Genomic DNA, 27,310 nt, shown 5'->3' on the forward strand with positions numbered 1-27,310 from the left:
GTTTGGAAAGAAAGGGTGTAAGCCTCAACAGAAAAGTGACATAGGGTTTTTTGTGAAGTTGAAAAAACAATGCTGTACAAAATTCAGCAAGTTATGCAGTAAGGCCACTGATTGCTTATTTCACTTTTAGCATTTATACAGTCTTGACTGGCATGTATAATGTTTGAAAAGACAGTGGTCCTATTTTTGGAGAAGAGCGTCGACGTTTCGACCCGTCTTGGGGTACAGGGGTGACTGGGGACCTCGACCTGCGGGTCTTCCTCAGGACGTGTATGACACAACCTTCGTACCGTGGTGAAAAAGCTGTGAGCCTACAATAAATTAAGGCAATATTCAGGTGGGTGCATGAATTTGTTACTATAAAGAGAGGTGCACCGACCTCAATTGCTTTCTTACCCAAATTTCTTTAAATGGGATGATCACGATCCTCCTACATCTGGATGGTCTTAAAAAACTGATTGGCCACAGTCCCACTCCTACAATTCCTAGGGAGGAGTCGATATGTTAAGTGTCAGTTCCTGATCTGGATGGATATCAGTGAAATTTGGTTTCTCAAAAACCAAATGTAAAGGCTTACCGATTTAGTGGTTGTTGGCCTTCCACATAGTTATTCAAGTGATGCTATCGGAGGTAATAAATACCGCTCACATATAGGGCCTCGTCCATTACTGTAAGGGAACACATAGTGAATGTGTTTACCACGATGTCATTCTGTGATTTGGGTCTGTTTTTACGGAAAATAAAGGGTAGTTCATACCTTTCAGTGTTCATGTACGGACATCATTGATGGGTGTAGATGAAGCTCAGTCTTGGCGCCAAAAAATTCTGCAAGAGCATGCAGGAATGAGTGTTACCTAAGTCATGTTTATTTGAAAGAATTTTTGACACAACGTGTTTATAAGTAACGGATAACTCGTGGTATATTATTTACCTTTTAGATTCTTAGTAAGGCGACCCTCACTTGGATATGTTCGCAAATGTCGAAGCTATCCAAACTGGCAATTTGGGGCGCTGAATGAGAAAACATAAATAAAGTCACATCAGAGTCGGTACGGTCATTCTGAGGCCTAAGGGAATCTAATTTTAAAGAGGGGGGTAAAGAGGGCAAGGGATGGTTTCTTACCGAGTGTGTTTGTATGCTAACGGCGACTCATCAAGTCCAGGGGCCTCGTAACGCGGTGACGTCACTCGGACGTTTTAAGCGTTCGAAAATGGATTGACATAGAAGAAAGACTCATTAGAGTTCTCGGTTCACCCATGATAATTATATTGGGTAGACCAATACACCAGGAGTTGGTCGCAAAACCAATGAACAAACATGGATGCTGTCAGGGCACCTACTGAATAGATCATCTATTATTTAATACTGCTACTTGTTTGCTAATTTCTTCATATTCATTTAGCCCCCGCTTTATGGTGTCAAATAGATATATGAAGCGGCACTCACGAAGGCTCAATACATGGCTGACGTCTTCTCCTCTGGAGTTAGGTGTTACCTTTTCAAGGACACACCATTTTAGACTGTCAGGTGTATGTTCAAATTTTATGAAGTGCTCCACAAGTGGGGCCCCCTGGGTTTTACATTTGATACGGCTCACGTGTTGCAATATGCGACACTTTACTCTTTGTGTAGTTTGTCCAATATATAAGAACCCGCATGGGCATGTGATCGCATAAATAACTCCACTTGAGTTACAGTTACTGTGTTCTTTTAACACGTGTGTGTGGTTGTTGTGTTTGAAGCTTTTGATTTCTTGGGTTAAGGGGCATGCTTTACAATTTCCACATTTCACGTGGCCCTTTACTGGTGGAATCCCCCATAGGACAGTTTGACTTGGTGGATTATTACTGGGCAATAGAGCTTTCACCACATAATCTCTTATATTTTTTGCCTTCTTAAAAGCATGTAGTGGCAAAGGGGTATAATGGTATGCCAGGAAATGGGCAGTAGCCTAGGCTCCTGCGTTATATAAAAATCATGTAGGATGGGATGAGGATTCTCCTCAACATAAAATCCAGATAAAAAATCAACCACCTGCACAAAGGCAGTATCCAGTTAAGCAAGAAGCTAAAAAACCAGGTCAGGGAGATATTAGATCAACTTGAATACCAAGGGGTGATTGAAACATGCACCTCGTCCATGAAAAATCCTTTGTTTCCTGTCTCCAAACCAGACAATACATATTGTCTATTTTTGGATTACAGACATTTACACTATTGTTGCAAAACTTTTGCAGTACAAAATGCACGCAGTGCAGCACTAATGAATAACATTGTGTGTAAAAAATATAAAACCACATTAGATATTTCTAACGGTTTCTTCTGTCAAAACATTGCACATAAAAGTAGGTATTTGACCGCTTTCTCAATTATGGGGACACATTGTCAATTCTGTTGTCTCCCCCAGGGATTCAAGAATAGTCCAGGGTTATTTTCAGCAAGAGTAACAGATTTACTACAAACCTATGATGATGAGGCATTATCATATGTCGATGACATCTATATAACAGACGAGGATTTGGATAGGCACTTGAACAGGGTGAACACCATAATATTGGGCTACGCCTCTGAGAGGTATAAATTTAATTTAAGAAAATCGAGGATTTCGCACCTCAACGTCCTTTTTCTAGGATATGAGTTATCAAGTGAAGGCAAAAGCCAGGCAGCAAACTTTCTGGAGAAATGTGCGCTGCTCCAACCTCCCAAAACGCTGAAAAACGTAGTAGATTCTAGGTTTCCTAAATTTCGGAAGAACTTATATACCAAATTACGCAGAAAGGGTTAAACCTCTCTACGAATTAATCAAACCTGATTTTAAAACAATTAATTTGACTCAAAAACACACACAAATGTTGCGTTCAGTCCAAAAAGACATGTTAGCAACAACACATTTACAAACCCGTCTAAACATACGCAACTTAGTGATCCGAATCATTCCAGGAAGATGCGGATTCACGTACTTAACCTTTAATGAGGGAGAAAAAGTACCAATAGCTTACAAATCACACTACACAGTACATACAAGCAGAAATGAAATTCACTTCTACAGAAACAATTCTGACAGCGGTTCAAACTGCAGTAGCAAAAGAGAGAGCCCTCGCACAGGGTAAGCACATAATGGTCATTATTCTTGTGCCTGCCTTAGACGCAGTGACAAAAACGAGCATTCCAAATGCTAAGGCTTTACATCCGAGATGGATACAATGTGTTAATTCTCTTGCTGCAACAGACGTTGAATACGTTTTTGATCCATATTTGAAAACATAAGAATTTCTACTATATGAACAAGAATGTCCTCTGCCTACTGAGATTCTGCCTCTAGAACAGTATGAATGTATCATCTATACTGACGGATCAGCACAACCAGCTATTGGGGGTAAACAAGCTTATAGTGCTGCATGCGATTGATAAAAGATCGCTGGTGAGATGGCAAATTCCGACCTATGGTCACTAAAACGCAATCTCTAAGAGATTGTACAGCTCAGCGAGCTGAACTACAAGCATTCAACATGGCGCTTGAAAATACTGATCGTGAATTCCCATCACTTACAATGTGCGATTCATATTATTGCGTTCAATCTTATAATGAATACTTGCAGAACTGGATTGAAAACGGTTTCAAAGATGCAAAAGGTGTCACAATTAAGCATAAGTTGCTATGGGAACAAGTAGTTTAGTTATGACAAGAACTACAAAAAGCTCACGTGATCCATACACTGAGTCATCAACGTGATGGCGTACACGTTGCTGGGAATTTATTGGCTGATGAAGCCGCAAAGGTAGCTGTGCAAACGGCTTCCGTAGCTGCAATCACTCGTTCAAAAACAAAAATAGACGGCAAAATAATGCTAGCTGTCAATGCCACAAGCAAAGGCAGCAAAGGTGCAGCGATACCTCAAAACTATCCACTCAAACACTCATGCATAATTGATGCAAACTCCATTCCTTTTGCTCGAATTCCTGGAGTGGGGGATAGAGTGATTCCAAACAGGAAATGTAGAGTAGCTTTGATACACGGAGCACATTTGGGAGCGGGTCTGATACATCAGGGGATCTCTAAATCTATACTAGAATTAAAAGAGACGTACTGGTGACCGGGGATGAATGGTCACATTCACACATTTGCAATTAATTGCCATGACTGCAACAGAGATCGCAGCATAGAAAGCCGCCAGATACCTGACTACAGTGTAGCAAGCCCAGTACAGAAACCACTGTTAGACAGCATTAGACTTTCTAAACACAGACGTCCCTATGGACAAATGCGGTCCCACAAATTTTTAGACAAAATTCATTTGGATGTGGCCTCGGCGCTCGGCTGACGCTCGAACTGTTATGAAAGATTTACGAGTCTTTATCGGCACATACGCAGTCGGCACGCTACATTCTGACCAGGGTCCTGCGTTTAGCTCTCGAGCTTACAAAGAGGCCATGGCCAATATGGGCGTTGCATTGCGGTATTCTAGTCCATTCCATCCTGAGGGAAATTCGGTAGTGAAGAGAAAAAAACAGGACATAAAGCAATATATACCAGCTAGGGTATTCGGCTCGGGTGATGAGTGGATCAAACATCTAATAAGTATCCAACGTAGTCTTAACAATCTGTCAAGAAGTTCTCTAGGGGGTATCACTCCATATGAAATCCTTTTTGGAACTAGAATGATTGTGCCGGACCTTGATTGTCACACTTCAGGGACAGAACAAAAACCCTTTCATATCAAAGATCGTTTGGCTGTTTTGCAGGATTTAAATTAAATAAGATCCAGACAAAGTAACGTACTCCTGAAGCCAACAACCACTGAAGAGAAACCATCCGTCCCAGCAAGGCCTGTCTGGATTCTGAGGATTGGGGATCTAGTCAGAGAAAAGATCGCGGACAAGAAAGAATGTGGGCCTTCTTACAGACAACCAGTACCTGTCCTACCTATCCATGGATCAAGAACAGTATTATTGCCGCCCCTTGCTGGTAAAAAGGAGAACAGGTTTGTGTCCATCGACCTGGTAAAACCACATCATCTGGCCGATCATAAGCAGTAGGCCAAGTGGACTCCAAAAATGTAGCAGACACCCGAATCTGGCTACTATCCAAGTGGTTTAAACTGAGAGACTCATCACTTTTGAAGAATCTGCAGTGCGAAAAGAAGGACTATGCAATAAAGCCATGGAACTTGTACCTCTTGACACCCAAATAACAGTTTGTCAAGAAGTGCCTGTCTACAATGAAATAGCAACTGACTATACAACTGTAACAAGTGATCAAGTGGTTCCAGCGATTTCAACGAATCCTGATGCAATCCCTGCAATTGACAGAACTGCCTCTGGCTATTTCATTAACTTTGATACGTTTTCCGAGCATCCCAGCGAACCTGAAACAACGCCAGTAAAAAGAGCTTATAAAGAACAAGCAACAGAACTTTTTCATCAACTGGAAAAGATATATCTGGTTTCACCATGGATTGAACTTTGGATTGTGTTGGGTGTACTATTTCTTCTACTTTTGTTGACTCTTGTATTTACTCTGGGAATGCTGATAAATGGAAGATATGTTAAAAAGGACACAGCAAGTAAGAACATCAACTTACTCCTCAAGCCACACAAATCCTCTCATCGGGAACAGAGAGACTTGTCATCAGTGAACATCACAGCTGTTCCTATACCAGGTGGTATAGCTTGGGACAGAACTGAATATGACATTCTTGGTCCGGCGGAGCTGTTGACGATTCCACACCAATTCAAGATTTCCTTGTGTGACTTTGTTTCAACTAGTACCTTTTCTGATGATTAGGACTTCAAGACTGTTAATAATATAATATCAGACTTAGAAATGTCTGTAAAGTTTACAAATCATGAATACTTAGAAGGTTCATCTGATTATGAACACATGTATTGTTATAATCACTATGGTCATCACTTTTTGCATAAAACTGCAAATCCTAGAAATGTATTAACTTATAACCAATGGGAACATTGTCCTACGCCACCAAAGGGTAGCTCAAAAACATTTTTGGGCACATTTCCGTACTTTTCAGGGTATAATGTTTCAAATCCGGAAACGTTTAACTTTAAAAATGTAAATAGGACAGGATCGAAAAGTATGTTGACAAATACAAAGCAAATTTATTCTGAGGCCTTTTATGCTCAGCTGTCTACATTAGGCTTTGACTTTTGGAATGACACCATTGAGACAAAAACTTTCTGGGGCACAAAAGACAGGCAGATGCAGGGATTAAATTCTGAAAACAGTGACGTGGTGTTCATTAAACACCAAGGCACATAGCCTGAATGAAGGTTTTGTAACGTCCAGCCTAATAGCATTATAGAACGCAATTGCGACTGACCATGTTGCAACATGACCAAGTCATGTTGCATTATGTCTACGGCAGAGGAAACTATGCTGTCCAAAGAATATATCCTGGATGACAGAGTTGTTAACCCATTGTCAACTACAGAGAGAGATTTCTCTAAATTAATACGATCAATTTCTCGTATTCGCTCTGCAGTCTCTGCTTGCATAATCTTCCCTGCTTCATTATATAGGGCATAGATACTGACGTATATAAAACGTTTATCACACGTTTTTTTTAGGTCCTTGTAAGAAGTCCCTCAGGTCAGCGCCATCTTTAAGTATAGATAAGTGTTGTTTTACTTCCTTTAGTGTAGACTTGTGCAGCCACTCAAGGCACAGTTTTCCTACACTGTATGATGTTACTATCCCTGGATGAATTCTACATTGCATGAAGCACGAAGTCTTGTATTTCCGCCGTTTGCGTAAATGGGAATTACACAAACGGCGGAAATACAAGACTTGCGCCGGCATAGGAAACAAGGAGCTGCATACTTGTAATCCGGAGATTGGTGTGCTTCGTGCAATGTAGAATGTGATTGAATTACCAACACGCTAGCAAAAGGCAGCCACGCCGAAGTAAACAGCATCGTAATTCACCGAATTTTGATCAACATAGAGCATCGCGTTGGAAACACTGCACCGCAGCGCACTAATTGCTGTAGAGAGACTGAACGAACAATAAACTGCGCTATCCCAAGTCTGAGAGCTTCCTTGCATCCCCGTGAATAAGACACAGCAGCGTTGGGAGGAACAAAAGACAACAGTGAAGTCCAGTCCACGTCCTGAGGAAAACCCTTTAGTAAAGTTGGGGTTCAAAACGCGTTGACCCTGTGCTGGAGCAAGAATCCTAATGGGTGTAACAGGGAATGAAGTATAGGATGCAATTCCCCCCTGAAAACTTGACCCTTTGATAAAAATAGTTTCCAGCATAGTAAACAAGCAGGCTCGTGCAATTCCCTCATTGTCCGCTTGTTTATATATATATCACATAAGGACTGGTGTCCCATAAATGAAGTAATTGGAAGCATTCCACTTTTTATTTGGTGTCTATACCAATGTTTTTCATTGACTGTATGTATTATGTCTTTTTGAGTTTTGTGAATGTTTATGTATTGATAGTGTAAATTCTTGACAGTAGTGTTTTGTTTCGGATATATTGAAATGTTATGAAAAGAATACATGTAAATAAGTAAAAGTGATCAAATGAAAACTTTGCCCGCTTAGGATTTCTTGGCTAGGTGTGGTACAAGATTGTTAAAAGAACCTATCTGGCCATTTTGTTGTTCAGTAAGTTAGAGTGGTCTAGGCCAGGTAGTGATAAAGGACCCAAGCCTCTTTTGGTTTCACTTTTTGGAGTCAGGTACCCAGCACTGACCAGAAAAAGTGATTACAACTGTGGTTTTCAGATAACCTGATTTTCCTCCATAGGATAACATTGCCTGGTTTCTACCAGAAATTCTTCAGTCGATTTTTGCAACATACAAATATTCCTTAAAAATCGCCTGTGTGACAAAAACGATTCTTTCAACTGTTTACAGGAGATGCACCAGGGCTGAATGTGTCATAGCTTTGTCTGAATTTTTCGCCGAGGTTCGAGGTATGGAAAAGGTGATCAGCGAGTGATCGGTCCATGTGAGAGGGATAGGAGGGCTACATCTAAGATTCTCATAGTTGGTGAACACATCTGGCACTTGCTTGCCTGGATAGTGAGGCCTGTGTTGCTCAAAGCCTCCAAAACTTTCATGAAGTAGATCAGATGATCCTGCCAGGTGGCGCTAAAGACAGCAATATTGTAAAGATACCCTACACTATAGGATTCCAATTTGTTCACCAACCTCTGAAAAGTGGAAGGTGCATTTTTCCAAAGGAAGGGCATCACAGTGAACTGATAATTCTCATCTGAGGTCAAAAATGCAGATTTTTCTTTGGCTGTGGGAGTCAAGCCTATCTGCAATACCCTGTTGTGAGATCAACGGTACTCAGAAACTTGGCCATTCATAACCTATCAATTAACTCATCAGCCCTAGGAATTGGGTGCACATCAGTTTTGGTCCCAGCATTGAGGCCCCTATTGTGCACGCAGAACCTCATCTCTTTTTACCACCCTGGGTCTGAGGTTTGAGGACAAAGACGACTGGGCTTGCCCAGGGGCTCTCAGATGGCTCCATGACTCCCAATTCCAGCACTATGCTTTCTTCAGCTTTGATGCTCCCCTTGATGTGATCAGACTGCGTATAGATTACATTTTTGACAGGAAGGGTTTTGCCAGTGTCCACGGCATGGGTACGCCTGACCAGGGATCAAGTAAAAGAGCTCAGCAAACTGATTTAGGACTTGCCTGCAATCAGTCAGCCATTAGTAAGTGAGGGTCTTACAAGACCACTACCTTGACTGACCCATCTTTTGGGTTGTTGGGCAGGAGGGCAGGAAGAGGTTCACTCTCTGCTTCCTGATCCTCATCTGTATCCATGAGCATGGTCACATCAGCCCTCTCAAGATAGGGCTTAAGGAGCTTCATATGGGTGAGGCTCCTGGTGCTCCTGCAACTGCCAAGGTCCACCAGGTAAGTGACTTTCCTTTTTTAGGTCTCGCCTACACAGCACGCATGTGCTGCATAGAGGGGACCTTTTGGAAGCGATCAGCTTTTTGGGGAAAACCGTGCACGTTATGGATTGCTTTTTATTGCAACGCATGCACAGTTGGTGTTTCCCTTGCGGGAGCGAGCTTTGGCGACATCTGTTTGTAATTATCTTGCAAACATATGGTGCCCCTGCTCACTCCCGCAAGGGAAACATTGTGTATCTCTACAGTCTGAGGGAAATTGGTGCTTGCTAGTGTCCATTCCTTCTGTGCTCGCTGTGCTTTGTGTCAACTTGAGCCTCTGTTGCCAGTGCAGTGAGAGTGTATGTGTGTGGCCAATGCATTGACTTTCTGCCTTTGGTATTGCATGTCAGTATTCAAGCTTGCTACACTGCTGGCACTGCAGTGTGTGTGTGTCTGTTGCTGCGTCTTAGTGGGCACATGTGTGCCCGTACAATTGGACCGGATCAGTCATCGTATCGATAGTAAAACCTGACTGGGCCAGACTGACACAGTCTGTATCAGAACCAGAGTATTGCAGTTAGGTCTCCTAGTGTTTTACACACTCCTCAGTGTTTTCTTAAACTGTTATGACGTAGACTAGAAATATGTATTTTAGTCTTCTGCCGAACACCTGCAACGTACCTCAACATCCAAGTCGATATCGAGGTAAAATAGTGTATACACACTTCATGAGTGGCTGGCCAGTCCCAGTAAAGATTCATGTATGGATAGACTGTTTATGCTGTTGCAGCTTTATCTATTGATTTGTGCGAGGGACGCTTGCACTGAAATTCCATGCAGTACCTCGTCTGTGTTTGTGGGACGCTTGCACGTCTGCTTCATATACTCTACCTATTCTGTGAGTCAGTGACGTTTGTGTGTCAGGTCTGTGCTTTACCTGAAGGAAGCTTGCACTGCGGTTGGAAGTGCACCACTACTACCCGACCTGCACTTTCTATATATAGTACGAATAGACTGTTCAGTGCAATAACTTTTCTGTACAGCTGTACATGTTTGTACCGCACGTGCTGTACCGTCTTTTATGAGTGAAGCTTGCGTCACCCAGCGCTGTGTACATTGAAGCGTGGCCACAGCTCTCCGAGACCGGTGCCTTTTTAGTTTTATCATATAAAGTCATCTCGCCCTGAGGGACAGAGGCTCTTGGGGACTGGCTGAGTGCAGGGCAGGCAGACATTTGCCATGAGGTGTCTGTGGGGTGTCTGTGGGGTGCCGGCGGCGAGCCTTCATGGCGCTGTGCATGTGCCCCAGGAGAAGAGTATGGGGAGAGGGGTAGGATGTCAGCTTCACCACGAGGGCCACATAATTACATGCCACATAATTACACTCTACTCAATACAACATACATACAATCAACATAATATCACTCAGTGCCACATAATAACACGCCACATAATTACACTCTACTCAATACAACATAAATACACGCCACATAACATTCAAAGCCACATAATTACACCATGTAATTACACTCTACTAAATGCAACATGCACTACACAGAATACCACTCAGTGCCACATAATTACACTCTCCTCAATACAACACAAAAACAATCTGCATAATACAACTCCCTGCCACGTAATTATATGCTACATAATTATACAGCACTCAATGCAACATACACCCCACATAATACCACTCAGTGCCACATAATTACAAGCCAAACACTTCACAGATGCCCCAGTCTACAAGCGGCACTGCTTGCGGCCCGATGGCCCCCTTGCCTAGCCTGGACTGTAGATGCTCTCCGATTGAGCCTGGCAGTTACTGAGGAGGCACTCATAATTGGGGCAACTTAAATTATGTGGCAGGGTGCACTAAATTATGCAGCCGTGTTAACTATGCGGCAAGAAAAAGGCAAAATGTGCAGCATAATGCAGCACAGTTTTTGATAGTATTACTTCACTATTTTGTGCTTTTTACACATGGTTATTCTGTCTGGGCAAATATTTCACTTCATAAGTAACACTTTAACAACCAAATACATAAATAGGCAACTGAAGGGTGACCAGTTATCCTTTGAGACTGGTCCTCCAACGTGCGTGAATTCATATCACCACTTATCACCAAGTGTTTTGTAACTTTTAATCGTTTGAGCTAGAAACTATTTTTTTAAATAAAATCTGAAGATTATGCAGCAGATGATGAATTATGAGGCAAGTCCTTAATTAAGCAGAAAAAACATGGAGCTGCAGACTCGCAGAATTCCAATGGTCTTGCTTACAGTGGCATGGGTGAGTGTAGTAGAGCACTGAATTCATGAGTATCGTGGCCGTGTCATTGCTTGCTGTAACTTATGTGAAAGTGTCACTTTAAGTGTCACATTTGGCAGTTGAATGTCACTCCTACACTGAAACAATGGACATGTCACCCATAAGCAACCTGAAAACTTGACAGGTATGACATAAAAATAGAGGTCATACTGGTATAAATGACCCCGGTGGCAACCCTAGCTTCTCCATAGCGAAGTCTGCAAATTATAACACGTTTTTTTCCTCATTTGGATGACTAGATAGCATAAAACTATTTTCTCTCTCTTTGCGCTTCATGAACCTATTTAAAATTCCTAAAGTAAATTTTAAAAAAGCTCCTTAACAAAGTGCCTCCTTTAATTATACTTAACATTCGTCTGCCCAAATTAAGTTAAAATGCTGATCCTTACACTACAGGTTAGTTATTGGCAGCTATAATGTCAAAAGGTTTATATTGGAATTATTTATCCCTGCCTGCTCAGTCTTCGGAGCTCCCTGATGCTTCTGTTCCTGTCCCCGTCCATGTGCAGTGGGGGGGACACTGGAGGCCGAGGCAGGGGCCCGAGGGAGGCCGAGGAAGGGGCCCGTGGGAGGCCGAGGCAGGAGGGGCCCGAGGGAGGCGGTGCTGCTGGATATGGAAGGGGAGCACAGAGCAGAAATGATTGCTTACATTAATTTCCATTCTGTGTTTCTCAAACGTTGCCATGCACGTCCTGGTGACGGTTTAAATAATACATTTCGAAGTCGGACTTTAGAAGAAGAAGCTCCGGTTACAGTAACTTTCGTTTCTTTCTGCACCGGAAGTGCATGAGCCTCTCTTTGGGGCTGGTGACGTCACTCGCGAGTCATTGGCAGGTGCTCCCTATACTGGTGACGATTGCCCGCTCCTGTGAGGCGCCTGCTCCAAGGGTAGCAAGGTAGAGGGATCCGGGCAATTACGCATATCCGGTTTCAATTTCACTTCCGGCAGCAGTCCTTGCCCAACAAATGAAAACAAAATTAAACAGGGACTGTTGGGGCCACGGCCGAGCTGGTACCTGAATCGAAGGTACCGGAGGACAGGTGAGGAGCGGAGACCCGGCTGAAACACATTGGGATGGAGGGGTGTACCTGGAGTTTTCATTCACCCTTGGGATAGAGGAGTGTGCCTGGATTATTCATTCACTCTTGTATGGAAATAGCTGCTTAGTATGACATTTTCATAATTTCAGTGTAATTATGAGTGACATTCAACGACTATGAGTGACACTTTCTCGCAAGCAAAATCAAGCAATGAAGGCAAGAAAAACAAATATATACATATATATATATATCAAAAATTACACCCACGCGCTCCTCTAAAAGTACATTAAACAAGTGACACAACTTTTCAGAAAGACTAGTGACTGCTGAGTTTGGTGTGCTCTTGATCTATGCCTGACTTGGCCTCAAACTATTTAGCAGTTATTGTGCTGCCTTCTGCTGCCGTCGATGCTGTTTGCGTGCAGGAGGCTTGTGTCTGTGTGCACAGTGTAGCTGTGCACAATGCTGTATGCATGCAGGAGGCTTGCGTCTATGTGCATGGTGTAGCTGTGTGCAGCAGACCTTCTTAGATAGCATGCTTCAGTCCTCATCTCTCAGTGGTTGGAACCTATGGAATAAACTTCCTATTTTATCTACACTTGATTCCTTGGAATTATTAAGACTTTCAGTCTTCTACACTCAGACTCGACCTACATGCAGTCTGTGTGTAGCAATCTTCAAACTACACACAGTGCGCCCAGGCCTTAAATTCTGTGTTCACCATGCTTCAGATTTGGCATCAAACCCCATTGCTCAGACTCTGCATGCACAAGACCTCTGCACGGATTTCTGAGTAGCACTAAAAATGCGTGACATTGCATTTCAGTGCGGTGATGCGGATCACCGCACTGAAATGCGTGAATGTCACACCTGTTTCGTGATACTTGGCAGGACTGGATGGAGGGGTGTGCTGGGAGTATTCAACCACTCTTGAAATGGAGGGGTGTGTCTGGAGTATTCAATCACTCTTGAAATGGAGGGGTGTGCCTGGAGTATTCAACCACTCTTGAAATGTAGGGGTGTGCCTGGAGTATTCAATCACTCTTGGGGTGGAGGGGTGTGCCTGGAGTATTCAACCACTCTTGAATTGGAGGGGTGTGTCTGGAGTATTCAATCACTCTTAGGATGGAGGGGTGTGCTGGGAGTATTCAAACACTCTTGAAATGTAAGGGTGTGCCTGGAGTATTCAACCACTCTTGAAATGGAGGGGTATGCCTTGAGTATCAATCACTCTTGGGATGGAGGGTGTGCTGGTAATATTCAATCACTCTTGAAATGAAGGGGTGTGCCTGGAGTATTAATTCACTCTTGGGATGGAGGGGGGTGCCTGGAGAATTCATTCACTCTTGGGATGCAGGGGTGTGCCAGGAGTATTCAATCACTCTTGGGATGGAGGGGTGTGCCTGGAGTATTCATTCACTCTTGGGATGGAGGGGTGTACCTGGAGCATTCAGTCACTCTTGAGATCAAGGGGTGTGCCTGGAGTATTTATTCACTCTTGGAATGGAGGGGTGTGCCTGGAGTATTCAATCACTCTTGGGATGGAGGGGTGTGCCTGGAGTATTCAATCACTCTTGGGATGGAGGGGTGTGCCTGGAGTATTCATTCACTCTTGGGATGGAGGGGCGTGCCTGGAGTATTCAATCACTCTTGGAATGGAGGGGTGTGCCAGGAGTATTCAATCACTCTTGGGATGGAGGGGTGTGCCTGGAGTATTCATTCACTCTTGGGATGGAGGGGTGTGCTCGGAGTATTCATTCACTCTTGGGATGGAGGGGTGTGCCTGGAGTATTCATTCACTCTTGTAATGGAGGGGAGTGCCTGGAGTATTCAATCACTCTTGGGATGGAGGGGTGCCTGGAGTATTCAATCACTCTTGGGATGGAGGGGTGTGCCAGGAGAATGGAGTATTCATTCAATCTTGGAATAGAGGGGTGTGCTGAGAGTATTCATTCACTCTTGGGATGGAGGGGTGTGCCAGGAGTATTCATTCACTAGGGATGGAGGGGTGTGCCTGGAGTATTCAATCACTCTTGGGATGGAGGGGTGTGCCCGGAGTATTCATTCACTCTTGGGATGAAGGGGTGTGCCCGGCCTACTCAATCACTCTTGGGATGGACGGGTGTGCCTGGAGTATTCATTCACTCTTGGGATGGAGGGGTGTGCCTGGAGTATTCAGTCACTCTTGGGATGGAGGGGTGTGCCTGGAGTATTCAATCACTCTTGGTATGGAGGGGTGTGCCTGGAGTATTATTTCACTCTTGGGATGGAGTGGTGTGCCCGGAGTATTCTTTCACTCTTGGGATGGAGGGGGGTGCCCGAGTATTCATTCACTCTTGGGATGGAGGGGTGTGCCTGGAGTATTCATTCACTCTTGGGATGGAGGGGTGTTCCTGGTGTGTTCAATCACTCTTGAAATGGAGGGGTGTGCCTGGAGTATTCAATCACTCTTGGAATGGAGGTGTGTGCCTGGAATATTCAATCACTCTTGGGATGGAGGGGTGTTCCTGGAGTATTCAATCACTCTTGGAATGGCGGGGTGTGCCTGGAGTATTCAATCACTCTTGGAATGGAGGGGTGTGCCTGGAGTATTCAATCACTCTTGGGATGGAGGGGTCTTCCTTGAGTATTCAATCACTCTTGGAATGGAGGGGTGTGCCTGGAGTATTCAATCACTCTTGGAATGGAGGGGTGTGCCTGGAGTATTCAATCATTCTTGGTATGGAGGGGTGTGCCTGGAGTATTATTTCACTCTTGGGATGGAGTGGTGTGCCCGGAGTATTCTTTCACTCTTGGGATGGAGGGGGTGCCCGAGTATTCATTCACTCTTTGGATGGAGGGGTGTGCCTGGAGTATTCATTCACTCTTGGGATTGAGGGGTGTTCCTGGTGTGTTCAATCACTTTTGGGATAGAGGAGTGTGCCTGGAGTATTCATTCACTCTTGGGATGGAGGGGTGTGCCTAGAGTATTCAATCACTCTTGGAATGGAGGGGTGTGCCTGGAGTATTCAATCACTCTTGTGATGGAGGGGTGTGCCTGGAGTATTCATTCACTCGAAGGGATGGAGGGGTGTGCCAGCAGTATGGAGTATTCATTCACTCTTGGAATAGAGGGGTGTGCTGAGAGTATTCCTTCACTCTTGGGATGGAGGGGTGTGCCAGGAGTATTCATTCACTCTTGGGATGGAGGGGTGTGCCTGGAGTATTCATTCACTCTTGGGATGGAGGGGTGTGCCTGGAGTATTCATTCACTCTTGGGATGGAGGGGTGTGCCCGGAGTATTCAATCACTCTTGGGATGGAGGGGTGTGCCTGGAGTATTCATTCACTCTTGGGATGGAGGGGTGTGCCTGGAGCATTCAGTCACTCTTGGGATCGAGGGGTGTGCCTGGAGTATTTATTCACTCTTGGAATGGAGGGGTGTGCCTGGAGTATTCAATCACTCTTGGGATGGAGGGGTGTGCCTGGAGTATTCAATCACTCTTGGGATGGAGGGGTGTGCCTGGAGTATTCAATCACTCTTGTGAAGGAGGGGTGTGCCTGGAGTATTCAATCACTCTTGGGATGGAGGGGTATGCCGGGAGTATGGAGTATTCATTCACTCTTGGAATAGAGGGGTGTGCTGAGAGTATTCATTCACTCTTGGGATGGAGGGGTGTGCCAGGAGTATTCATTCACTCTTGGGATGGAGGGGTGTGCCTGGAGTATTCATTCACTCCTGGGATGGAGGGGTGTGCCCGGAGTATTCATTCACTCTTGGGATGGAGGGGTGTGCCCGGAGTATTCAATCACTCTTGGGATGGAGGGGTGTGCCTGGAGTATTCATTCACTCTTGGGATGGAGGGGTGTACCTGGAGCATTCAGTCACTCTTGAGATCGAGGGGTGTGCCTGGAGTATTTATTCACTCTTGGAATGGAGGGGTGTGCCTGGAGTATTCAATCACTCTTGGGATGGAGGGGTGTGCCTGGAGTATTCAATCACTCTTGGGATGGAGGGGTGTGCCTGGAGTATTCATTCACTCGTGGGATGGAGGGGCGTGCCTGGAGTATTCAATCACTCTTGGAATGGAGGGGTGTGCCTGGAGTATTCATTCACTCTTGGGATGGAGGGGCGTGCCTGGAGTATTCATTCACTCTTGGGATGGAGGGGTGTGCCTGGAGTATTCAATCACTCTTGAAATGGAGGGGTGTGCCTGGAGTATTCAATCACTCTTAGAATGGAGGGGTGTGCCTGGAATATTCAATCACTCTTGGGATGGACGGGTGTGCCTGGAGTATTCAATCACTCTTGGGATGGAGGGGTGTGCCTGGAGCATTCAGTCACTCTTGGGATTGAGGGGTGTGCCTGGAGTATTCAATCACTCTTGGTATGGAGGGGTGTGCCTGGAGTATTCAATCACTCTTGGTATGGAGGGGTGTGCCTTGAGTATTCAATCACCCTTGGGATGGAGGGGTGTGCCTGGAGTATTCATTCACTCTTGGGATGGAGGGGCGTGCCTGGAGTATTCATTCACTCTTGGGATGGTGGGGTGTGCCTGGAGTATTCAATCACTCTTGAAATGGAGGGGCGTGTCTGGAGTATTCAATCACTCTTGGAATAGAGGGGCGTGCCTGGAGTATTCAATCACTCTTGGGATGGAGGGGTGTTCCTGGAGTATTCAATCACTCTTGGTATGGAGGGGTGTGCCTGGAGTATTCAATCACTCTTGGTATGGAGGGGTGTGCCTGGAGTATTCAATCACTCTTGGGATGGAGGGGTGTGCCTGGAGTATTCATTCACTCTTGGGATGGAGGGGCGTGCCTGGAGTATTCATTCACTCTTGGGATGTAGGGGTGTGCCTGGAGTATTCAATCACTCTTGAAATGGAGGGGCGTGCCTGGAGTATTCAATCACTCTTGGAATGGAGGGGCGTGCCTGGAGTATTCAATCACTCTTGGGATGGAGGGGTGTTCCTGGAGTGTTCAATCACTCTTGGAAAGGAGGGGTGTGCCTGGAGTATTCAATCACTATTGGAATGGAGGGGTGTGCCTGGAGTATTCAATCACTCTTGGGATGGAGGGGTGTTCCTGGAGTATTCAATCACTCTTGGAATGGAGGGGTGTGCCTGGAGTATTCCATCATTCTTGGGATGGAGGGGTGTGCCTGGAGTATTCAATCACTCTTGGGATGGAGGGGTGTTACTGGTGTGTTCCATCCCTCTTGGGATGGAGGGGCGTGCCTGGAGTATTCATTCACTCTTGGGATGGTGGGGTGTGCCTGGAGTATTCAATCACTCTTGAAATGGAGGGGTGTGCCTGGAGTATTCAATCACTCTTGGAATGGAGGGGTGTGCCTGGAGTATTCAATCACTCTTGGGATGGAGGGGTGTTCCTGGAGTATTCAATCACTCTTGGGATGGAGGGGTGTGCCTGGAGTATTCAATCACTCTTGGGATGGAGGAGTGTGCCTGGAGTATTCATTCACTCTTGGGAAACGAGGGGCGTGCCTGGAGTATTCAATCACTCTTGGAATGGAGGGGTGTGCCTGGAGTATTCATTCACTCTTGGGATGGAGGGGCGTGCCTGGAGTATTCATTCACTCTTGGGATGGAGGGGTGTGCCTGGAGTATTCAATCACTCTTGAAATGGAGGGGTGTGCCTGGAGTATTCAATCACTCTTAGAATGGAGGGGTGTGCCTGGAATATTCAATCACTCTTGGGATGGACGGGTGTGCCTGGAGTATTCATTCACTCTTGGGATGGAGTAGTGTGCCTGGAGCATTCAGTCACTCTTGGGATTGAGGGGTGTGCCTGGAGTATTCAATCACTCTTGGTATGGAGGGGTGTGCCTGGAGTATTCAATAACTCTTGGTATGGAGGGGTGTGCCTGGAGTATTCAATCACCCTTGGGATGGAGGGGTGTGCCTGGAGTATTCATTCACTCTTGGGATGGAGGGGCGTGCCTGGAGTATTCATTCACTCTTGGGATGTAGGGGTGTGCCTGGAGTATTCAATCACTCTTGAAATGGAGGGGCGTGCCTGGAGTATTCAATCACTCTTGAAATGGAGGGGCGTGCCTGGAGTATTCAATCACTCTTGGGATGGAGGGGTGTTCCTGGAGTAATCAATCACTCTTGGTATGGAGGGGTGTGCCTGGAGTATTCAATCACTCTTGGTATGGAGGGGTGTGCCTGGAGTATTCAATCACTCTTGGGATGGAGGGGTGTGCCTGGAGTATTCATTCACTCTTGGGATGGAGGGGCGTGCCTGGAGTATTCATTCACTCTTGGGATGTAGGGGTGTGCCTGGAGTATTCAATCACTCTTGAAATGGAGGGGCGTGCCTGGAGTATTCAATCACTCTTGGAATGGAGGGGCGTGCCTGGAGTATTCAATCACTCTTGGGAGGGAGGGGTGTTCCTGGAGTGTTCAATCACTCTTGGAAAGGAGGGGTGTGCCTGGAGTATTCAATCACTCTTGGAATGGAGGGGTGTGCCTGGAGCATTCAATCACTCTTGGGATGGAGGGGTGTTCCTGGAGTATTCAATCACTCTTGGAATGGAGGGGTGTGCCTGGAGTATTCCATCATTCTTGGGATGGAGGGGTGTGCCTGGAGTATTCAATCACTCTTGGGATGGAGGGGTGTTACTGGTGTGTTCCATCACTCTTGGGATGGAGGGGCGTGCCTGGAGTATTCATTCACTCTTGGGATGGTGGGGTGTGCCTGGAGTATTCAGTCACTCTTGAAATGGAGGGGTGTGCCTGGAGTATTCAATCACTCTTGGAATGGAGGGGTGTGCCTGGAGTATTCAATCACTCTTGGGATGGAGGGGTGTTCCTGGAGTATTCAATCACTCTTGGAATGGCCGGGTGTGCCTGGAGTATTCAATCACTCTTGGAATGGAGGGGTGTGCCTGGAGTATTCAATCACTCTTGGGATGGAGGGGTGTTCCTTGAGTATTCAATCACTCTTGGAATGGGGGGTGTGCCTGGAGTATTCAATCACTCTTGGAATGGAGGGGTGTGCCTGGAGTATTCAATCATCTTGGTATGGAGGGGTGTGCCAGGAGTATTCAATCACGCTTGGGATGGAGGGGTGTGCCTGGAGTATTATTTCACTCTTGGGATGGAGTGGTGTGCCCGGAATATTCTTTCACTCTTGGGATGGAGGGGGGTGCCCCGAGTATTCATTCACTCTTGGGATGGAGGGGTGTGCCTGGAGTATTCATTCACTCTTGGGATGGAGGGGTGTTCCTGGTGTGTTCAATCACTCTTGGGATAGAGGAGTGTGCCTGGGGTATTCATTCACTCTTGGGATGGAGGGGTGTGCCTGGAGTATTCATTCACTTTTGGGATGGAGGGGTGTGCCTGGAGTATTCAATCACTCTTTGAATGGGGGGGGGGGGTGTGCCTGGAGTATTCAATCACTCTTGTGATGGAGGGGTGTGCTGAGAGTATTCATTCACTCTTGGGATGGAGGGGCGTGCCTGGAGTATTCATTCACTCTTGGGATGTAGGGGTGTGCCTGGAGTATTCAATCACTCTTGAAATGGAGGGGCGTGCCTGGAGTATTCAATCACTCTTGGAATGGAGGGGCGTGCCTGGAGTATTCAATCACTCTTGGGATGGAGGGGTGTTCCTGGAGTGTTCAATCACTCTTGGAAAGGAGGGGTGTGCCTGGAGTATTCAATCACTATTGGAATGGAGGGGTGTGCCTGGAGTATTCAATCACTCTTGGGATGGAGGGGTGTTCCTGGAGTATTCAATCACTCTTGGAATGGAGGGGTGTGCCTGGAGTATTCCATCATTCTTGGGATGGAGGGGTGTGCCTGGAGTATTCAATCACTCTTGGGATGGAGGGGTGTTACTGGTGTGTTCCATCACTCTTGGGATGGAGGGGTGTGCCAGGAGTATTCAATCACGCTTGGGATGGAGGGGTGTGCCTGGAGTATTATTTCACTCTTGGGATGGAGTGGTGTGCCCGGAATATTCTTTCACTCTTGGGATGGAGGGGGGTGCCCCGAGTATTCATTCACTCTTGGGATGGAGGGGTGTGCCTGGAGTATTCATTCACTCTTGGGATGGAGGGGTGTTCCTGGTGTGTTCAATCACTCTTGGGATAGAGGAGTGTGCCTGGGGTATTCATTCACTCTTGGGATGGAGGGGTGTGCCTGGAGTATTCATTCACTTTTGGGATGGAGGGGTGTGCCTGGAGTATTCAATCACTCTTTGAATGGGGGGGGGGGGTGTGCCTGGAGTATTCAATCACTCTTGTGATGGAGGGGTGTGCCTGGAGTATTCAATCACTCTTGGGATGTAGGGGTGTGCCAGGAGTATGGAGTATTCATTCACTCTTGGAATAGAGGGGTGTGCTGTGCTGAGAGTATTCATTCACTCTTGGGATGGAGGGGCGTGCCTGGAGTATTCATTCACTCTTGGGATGTAGGGGTGTGCCTGGAGTATTCAATCACTCTTGAAATGGAGGGGCGTGCCTGGAGTATTCAATCACTCTTGGAATGGAGGGGCGTGCCTGGAGTATTCAATCACTCTTGGGATGGAGGGGTGTTCCTGGAGTGTTCAATCACTCTTGGAAAGGAGGGGTGTGCCTGGAGTATTCAATCACTATTGGAATGGAGGGGTGTGCCTGGAGTATTCAATCACTCTTGGGATGGAGGGGTGTTCCTGGAGTATTCAATCACTCTTGGAATGGAGGGGTGTGCCTGGAGTATTCCATCATTCTTGGGATGGAGGGGTGTGCCTGGAGTATTCAATCACTCTTGGGATGGAGGGGTGTTACTGGTGTGTTCCATCACTCTTGGGATGGAGGGGCGTGCCTGGAGTATTCATTCACTCTTGGGATGGTGGGGTGTGCCTGGAGTATTCAATCACTCTTGAAATGGAGGGGTGTGCCTGGAGTATTCAATCACTCTTGGAATGGAGGGGTGTGCCTGGAGTATTCAATCACTCTTGGGATGGAGGGGTGTTCCTGGAGTATTCAATCACTCTTGGGATGGAGGGGTGTGCCTGGAGTATTCAATCACTCTTGGGATGGAGGGGTGTGCCTGGAGTATTCATTCACTCTTGGGATGGAGGGGCGTGCCTGGAGTATTCAATCACTCTTGGAATGGAGGGGTGTGCCTGGAGTATTCATTCACTCTTGGGATGGTGGGGCGTGCCTGGAGTATTCATTCACTCTTGGGATGGAGGGGTGTGCCTGGAGTATTCAATCACTCTTGAAATGGAGGGGTGTGCCTGGAGTATTCAATCACTCTTAGAATGGAGGGGTGTGCCTGGAATATTCAATCACTCTTGGGATGGACAGGTGTGCCTGGAGTATTCATTCACTCTTGGGATGGAGGGGTGTGCCTGGAGCATTCAGTCACTCTTGGGATTGAGGGGTGTGCCTGGAGTATTCAATCACCCTTGGGATGGAGGGGTGTGCCTGGAGTATTCATTCACTCTTGGGATGGAGGGGCGTGCCTGGAGTATTCATTCACTCTTGGGATGTAGGGGTGTGCCTGGAGTATTCAATCACTCTTGAAATGGAGGGGCGTGCCTGGAGTATTCATTCACTCTTGGGATGGAGGGGTGTGCCTGGAGCATTCAGTCACTCTTGGGATTGAGGGGTGTGCCTGGAGTATTCAATCACTCTTGGTATGGAGGGGTGTGCCTGGAGTATTCAATAACTCTTGGTATGGAGGGGTGTGCCTGGAGTATTCAATCACCCTTGGGATGGAGGGGTGTGCCTGGAGTATTCATTCACTCTTGGGATGGAGGGGCGTGCCTGGAGTATTCATTCACTCTTGGGATGTAGGGGTGTGCCTGGAGTATTCAATCACTCTTGAAATGGAGGGGCATGCCTGGAGTATTCAATCACTCTTGGAATGGAGGGGCGTGCCTGGAGTATTCAATCACTCTTGGGATGGAGGGGTGTTCCTGGAGTATTCAATCACTCTTGGTATGGAGGGGTGTGCCTGGAGTATTCAATCACTCTTGGTATGGAGGGGTGTGCCTGGAGTATTCAATCACTCTTGGGATGGAGGGGTGTGCCTGGAGTATTCATTCACTCTTGGGATGGAGGGGCGTGCCTGGAGTATTCATTCACTCTTGGGATGTAGGGGTGTGCCTGGAGTATTCAATCACTCTTGAAATGGAGGGGCGTGCCTGGAGTATTCAATCACTCTTGGAATGGAGGGGCGTGCCTGGAGTATTCAATCACTCTTGGGATGGAGGGGTGTTCCTGGAGTGTTCAATCACTCTTGGAAAGGAGGGGTGTGCCTGGAGTATTCAATCACTCTTGGAATGGAGGGGTGTGCCTGGAGCATTCAATCACTCTTGGGATGGAGGGGTGTTCCTGGAGTATTCAATCACTCTTGGAATGGAGGGGTGTGCCTGGAGTATTCCATCATTCTTGGGATGGAGGGGTGTGCCTGGAGTATTCATTCACTCTTGGGATGGAGGGGCGTGCCTGGAGTATTCATTCACTCTTGGGATGTAGGGGTGTGCCTGGAGTATTCAATCACTCTTGAAATGGAGGGGCATGCCTGGAGTATTCAATCACTCTTGGAATGGAGGGGCGTGCCTGGAGTATTCAATCACTCTTGGGATGGAGGGGTGTTCCTGGAGTATTCAATCACTCTTGGTATGGAGGGGTGTGCCTGGAGTATTCAATCACTCTTGGTATGGAGGGATGTGCCTGGAGTATTCAATCACTCTTGGGATGGAGGGGTGTGCCTGGAGTATTCATTCACTCTTGGGATGGAGGGGCGTGCCTGGAGTATTCATTCACTCTTGGGATGTAGGGGTGTGCCTGGAGTATTCAATCACTCTTGAAATGGAGGGGCGTGCCTGGAGTATTCAATCACTCTTGGAATGGAGGGGCGTGCCTGGAGTATTCAATCACTCTTGGGATGGAGGGGTGTTCCTGGAGTGTTCAATCACTCTTGGAAAGGAGGGGTGTGCCTGGAGTATTCAATCACTCTTGGAATGGAGGGGTGTGCCTGGAGCATTCAATCACTCTTGGGATGGAGGGGTGTTCCTGGAGTATTCAATCACTCTTGGAATGGAGGGGTGTGCCTGGAGTATTCCATCATTCTTGGGATGGAGGGGTGTGCCTGGAGTATTCAATCACTCTTGGGATGGAGGGGTGTTACTGGTGTGTTCCATCACTCTTGGGATGGAGGGGCGTGCCTGGAGTATTCATTCACTCTTGGGATGGTGGGGTGTGCCTGGAGTATTCAGTCACTCTTGAAATGGAGGGGTGTGCCTGGAGTATTCAATCACTCTTGGAATGGAGGGGTGTGCCTGGAGTATTCAATCACTCTTGGGATGGAGGGGTGTTCCTGGAGTATTCAATCACTCTTGGAATAGCCGGGTGTGCCTGGAGTATTCAATCACTCTTGGAATGGAGGGGTGTGCCTGGAGTATTCAATCACTCTTGGGATGGAGGGGTGTTCCTTGAGTATTCAATCACTCTTGGAATGGGGGGTGTGCCTGGAGTATTCAATCACTCTTGGAATGGAGGGGTGTGCCTGGAGTATTCAATCATTCTTGGTATGGAGGGGTGTGCCAGGAGTATTCAATCACGCTTGGGATGGAGGGGTGTGCCTGGAGTATTATTTCACTCTTGGGATGGAGTGGTGTGCCCGGAATATTCTTTCACTCTTGGGATGGAGGGGGGTGCCCCGAGTATTCATTCACTCTTGGGATGGAGGGGTGTGCCTGGAGTATTCATTCACTCTTGGGATGGAGGGGTGTTCCTGGTGTGTTCAATCACTCTTGGGATAGAGGAGTGTGCCTGGGGTATTCATTCACTCTTGGGATGGAGGGGTGTGCCTGGAGTATTCATTCACTTTTGGGATGGAGGGGTGTGCCTGGAGTATTCAATCACTCTTTGAATGGGGGGGGGGGTGTGCCTGGAGTATTCAATCACTCTTGTGATGGAGGGGTGTGCCTGGAGTATTCAATCACTCTTGGGATGTAGGGGTGTGCCAGGAGTATGGAGTATTCATTCACTCTTGGAATAGAGGGGTGTGCTGAGAGTATTCATTCACTCTTGGGATGGAGGGGCGTGCCTGGAGTATTCATTCACTCTTGGGATGTAGGGGTGTGCCTGGAGTATTCAATCACTCTTGAAATGGAGGGGCGTGCCTGGAGTATTCAATCACTCTTGGAATGGAGGGGCGTGCCTGGAGTATTCAATCACTCTTGGGATGGAGGGGTGTTCCTGGAGTGTTCAATCACTCTTGGAAAGGAGGGGTGTGCCTGGAGTATTCAATCACTATTGGAATGGAGGGGTGTGCCTGGAGTATTCAATCACTCTTGGGATGGAGGGGTGTTCCTGGAGTATTCAATCACTCTTGAAATGAAGGGGTGTGCCTGGAGTATTCAATCACTCTTGGAATGGAGGGGTGTGCCTGGAGTATTCAATCACTCTTGGGATGGAGGGGTGTTCCTGGAGTATTCAATCACTCTTGGGATGGAGGGGTGTGCCTGGAGTATTCAATCACTCTTGGGATGGAGGGGTGTGCCTGGAGTATTCATTCACTCTTGGGATGGAGGGGCGTGCCTGGAGTATTCAATCACTCTTGGAATGGAGGGGTGTGCCTGGAGTATTCATTCACTCTTGGGATGGTGGGGCGTGCCTGGAGTATTCATTCACTCTTGGGATGGAGGGGTGTGTCTGGAGTATTCAATCACTCTTGAAATGGAGGGGTGTGCCTGGAGTATTCAATCACTCTTAGAATGGAGGAGTGTGCCTGGAATATTCAATCACTCTTGGGATGGACAGGTGTGCCTGGAGTATTCATTCACTCTTGGGATGGAGGGGTGTGCCTGGAGCATTCAGTCACTCTTGGGATTGAGGGGTGTGCCTGGAGTATTCAATCACTCTTGGTATGGAGGGGTGTGCCTGGAGTATTCAATAACTCTTGGTATGGAGGGGTGTGCCTGGAGTATTCAATCACCCTTGGGATGGAGGGGTGTGCCTGGAGTATTCATTCACTCTTGGGATGGAGGGGCGTGCCTGGAGTATTCAATCACTCTTGGAACGGAGGGGCGTGCCTGGAGTATTCAATCACTCTTGGGATGGAGGGGTGTTCCTGGAGTATTCAATCACTCTTGGTATGGAGGGGTGTGCCTGGAGTATTCAATCACTCTTGGTATGGAGGGGTGTGCCTGGAGTATTCAATCACTCTTGGGATGGAGGGGTGTGCCTGGAGTATTCATTCACTCTTGGGATGGAGGGGCGTGCCTGGAGTATTCATTCACTCTTGGGATGTAGGGGTGTGCCTGGAGGATTCAATCACTCTTGAAATGGAGGGGCGTGCCTGGAGTATTCAATCACTCTTGGAATGGAGGGGCGTGCCTGGAGTATTCAATCACTCTTGGGATGGAGGGGTGTTCCTGGAGTGTTCAATCACTCTTGGAAAGGAGGGGTGTGCCTGGAGTATTCAATCACTCTTGGAATGGAGGGGTGTGCCTGGAGTATTCAATCACTCTTGGGATGGAGGGGTGTTCCTGGAGTATTCAATCACTCTTGGAATGGAGGGGTGTGCCTGGAGTATTCCATCATTCTTGGGATGGAGGGGTGTGCCTGGAGTATTCAATCACTCTTGGGATGGAGGGGTGTTACTGGTGTGTTCCATCACTCTTGGGATGGAGGGGCGTGCCTGGAGTATTCATTCACTCTTGGGATGGTGGGGTGTGCCTGGAGTATTCAATCACTCTTGAAATGGAGGGGTGTGCCTGGAGTATTCAATCACTCTTGGAATGGAGGGGTGTGCCTGGGGTATTCAATCACTCTTGGGATGGAGGGGTGTTCCTGGAGTATTCAATCACTCTTGGAATGGCCGGGTGTGCCTGGAGTATTCAATCACTCTTGGGATGGAGGGGTGTGCCTGGAGTATTCAATCACTCTTGGGATGGAGGGGTGTGCCTGGAGTATTCAATCACTCTTGTGATGGAGGGGTGTGCCCGGAGTATTCATTCACTCTTGGGATGGAGGGGTGTGCCCGGAGTATTCAATCACTCTTGGGATGGAGGGGTGTGCCAGGAGTATGGAGTATTCATTCACTCTTGGAATAGAGGGGTGTGCTGAGAGTATTCATTCACTCTTGGGATGGAGGGGTGTGCCTGGAGTATGGAGTATTCATTCACTCTTGGAATGGAGGGGTGTGCTGAGAGTATTCATTCACTCTTGGGATGGAGGGGTGTGCCTGGAGTATTCATTCACTCTTGGGATGGAGGGGTGTGCCTGGAGTATGGAGTATTCATTCACTCTTGGAATAGAGGGGTGTGCTGAGAGTATTCATTCACTCTTGGGATGGAGGGGTGTGCCTGGACTATTCAATCACTCTTGGTATGGAGGGGTGTGCCCGGAGTATTCAATCACTCTTGGGATGGACGGGTGTGCCTGGAGTATTCATTCACTCTTGGAATGGAGGGGTGTGCCTGGAGTATTCATTCACTCTTGGGATGGAGGGGTGTGCCCGGAGTATTCATTCACTCTTGGGATGGAGGGGTGTGCCTGGAGTATTCAATCACTCTTTGAATTGAGGGGTGTGCCTGGAGTATTCAATCACTCTTGTGATGGAGGGGTGTGCCTGGAGTATTCTATCACTCTTGGAATGGAGGGGTGTGCCTGGAGTATTCAATCACTCTTGGGATGGAGGGGTGTGCCTGGAGTATTCTATCACTCTTGGGATGGAGGGGTGTGCCGTGAGTATTCAATCACTCTTGGAATGGAGGGGTTTGCCTGGAGTATTCATTCACTCGGGATGGAGGGGTGGCCCTGGAGTATTCACTCACTCTTGGGATGGAGGGGTGTGCCTGGAGTATTCAATCACTCTTGGGATGGAGGGGTGTGGCAGGAGTATTCATTCCCTCTTGGGATGGAGGGGTGTGCCTGGAGTATTCATTCACTCTTGGGATGGAGGGGTGTGCCGGGAGTATTCATTCACTCTTGGGATGCAGGGTTGTGCCTGGAGTATTCAATCACTCTTGTGATGGAGGGGTGTGCCAGGAGTATTCAATCACTCTTGGAATGGAGGGGTGTGCCTGGAGTATTCAATC

At 47.2% G+C, this 27,310-nt stretch overlaps 1 protein-coding gene across 1 annotated transcript in view; it reads left to right on the forward strand.

The window, feature by feature from the left end:
- The first annotated feature begins 12,152 nt into the window (after window positions 1-12,152).
- The window catches only part of LOC147725014 (uncharacterized), a 132,270-nt gene continuing 117,112 nt past the window's right edge, over window positions 12,153-27,310 (forward strand). The window contains exon 1 of the mRNA XM_086966484.1: window positions 12,153-12,261. The gene's annotated coding sequence lies outside the window, so the exon portion shown is untranslated. The remainder of the gene's footprint in view (window positions 12,262-27,310) is intronic.

This window comes from Lissotriton vulgaris, chromosome 4_1 (assembly GCF_964263255.1).
Source record: "Lissotriton vulgaris chromosome 4_1, aLisVul1.2, whole genome shotgun sequence".
Lineage (NCBI taxonomy): Eukaryota > Metazoa > Chordata > Amphibia > Caudata > Salamandridae > Lissotriton > Lissotriton vulgaris.